The following is a 2,150-nucleotide window of genomic DNA, read 5'->3' on the forward strand; positions in this document are numbered from 1 at the left end:
ATGTGGAAGTTGCCAGTGGTGGTCAGTCCCTTTCTAGTTTTGATGTCCAGGCAGTGGCTCTCGTCAGGTGTCCAGTCCAATATTCCAAATGTTACTAGCACTTACACTCCAAAAGCATTGTGAAACATGGTCTTGTTAAATACAGACAGCTCTGAGTTCCATATTTTCCAGAGCTTATAGAAGTACTCTCTTGTTATTCTGACTTTAGTCACAGTTCCAATGTATGCAATATTCTCATCGCTTCCAAGGTACTTGTAGCTTTCATCATTAATGATAGGGGAGATATGAACAGGCCATCGATGTACATGTTCTCTGCCTGGTCAACAATTTTTCCTTGGTTGACTATCATGTACGAGCATTTATCTTGCCCGAACTAGATTCCTACGTCTCCTGAGATTGTCGTGACTAATTTCAATCGTCTCTTAATGTTGTTGATGCTATCAGAATATACCTTAAGGTCAACAAAAAAATGTAAGAGCGACATTAATTCTATTCTTGCCTGCACATCTCAGCATGTAACCAGGGCTGATAAGGGATTCATTGCCAGTACAAACAACATTACCAATACTAGCAGAAAGACTGCCCTCTGGTCAGTTTTCTGCTGGCCACTTGATAATAGTTTTCACATGATATTTTACATCTAATTATTCGTATAATAGTGCTCAGTTGGTTTTGGGATTTGGTTTGCAAGATTCTTTATGTGAGTTCATGTGTTGAAGCATATTCTGTTGTGTCTGGGGGAGAGTCATTCTCTTTTGATATCTTATAATTTAACACACTCACCAGTAAAGTTTCCACTTATTTCTTTTTTATTTTTCTAAAATTTTCGTTGTGTCTTGCAACCTTTTCAATAGTTTTGACTCTGTTCATTATTAACACTGCGTTCTTTTTGTTTGTTTGTGCGCATGTGTGTGGGTCTGTGTGTGCATACACATGCATGTATGTATGCAATCATGTGTGTACATTTATATGTATGTATTTTGCATATTCGTGTATTTGCATGTCTGTGTTTGTGTTTTTATGTATGTGTGTGTGTACCTCTGTCTTCTTGTGTGCATGTCTGATTGTGTTTGTGTGTGTGTGTTTTGCAACTATATACCGTGTTTGTATGTATGGACGTGTGTCTCCACATGTGTCCTTGTGTGAAGTAAAGTGTGTGTGTATATATAGTCGTGTTTCAGTCTCCATTTGTGTAAGTGTGTTTGTCTGTTCATATAACCTATGTACCTATCTGTCGGTATGTTCTGTTTATTTTCATATCCATATGCTTGTGGAGAGCAAGCAATAAAATCAGGCATTGAGGATATTTATTGAAGATAATTTATTCTTTGTAATATGCTACCTGGTATGTAAGGCTTACAGAATCAGTGTGTGTGAATACATTATTAAATGATACCTACTGTGAGACAGGCATCGCAAACCATATGTGGGGCACTAAAACAAAGAGAGACAGCTAGCAGTCCGAGCTGTTGACAGCTGGCAAGATGACTACCGAAAGAGTGCCAGTTTATATAAAGCTTTACATATTTTTCACCAAACTTTTTATAGTTTACTTTTTCTCTAGCAGCCATCTCCAGAACCCTCGGATTCCTGTAAGCACGATCTGATGCATCAGTCTCATCACCCATAGTTTCCTGTTGGGAAGAGGCCTTTGCTGTACTGTTTTATGATCAAATGACCCACTGTTTAATTACTGCAGCAATCTTGTTGTTTCTTTGCGTTTATTCAAAGAAGATCTTTTTTTTTTTTTTTTACTCTTGCAGGAGTGGCTGTGTGGTAAGTAGCTCGCTTACCGACCACATGGTTCTGGGTTCAGTACCGCTGCGTGGCACCTTGGGCAAGTGTCTTCTACTATAGCCTCAGGCTGATAAAAGCCCTGTGAGTGAATTTGGTAGACTGAAACTGAAAGAAGCCCGTCGTATATATATATGTGTGTTTGTGTGTCTGTGTTTGTCCCCCCAACATCGCTTGACGACTGATGCTGATGCTGGTGTGTTTACGTCTCCGTAACTTAGCGGTTCGGCAAAGAGACCGATAGAATAAGTACTAGGCTTCCAAAGAATAAGTCCTGGGGTCGATCTGCTCGCCTAAAGGCGGTGCTCCAGCATGGCCACAGTCACATGACTGAAACAAGTAAAAGAGTAAAAAGA

This window comes from Octopus bimaculoides, chromosome 29 (genome assembly GCF_001194135.2).
Source record: "Octopus bimaculoides isolate UCB-OBI-ISO-001 chromosome 29, ASM119413v2, whole genome shotgun sequence".
Taxonomy (NCBI): domain Eukaryota; kingdom Metazoa; phylum Mollusca; class Cephalopoda; order Octopoda; family Octopodidae; genus Octopus; species Octopus bimaculoides.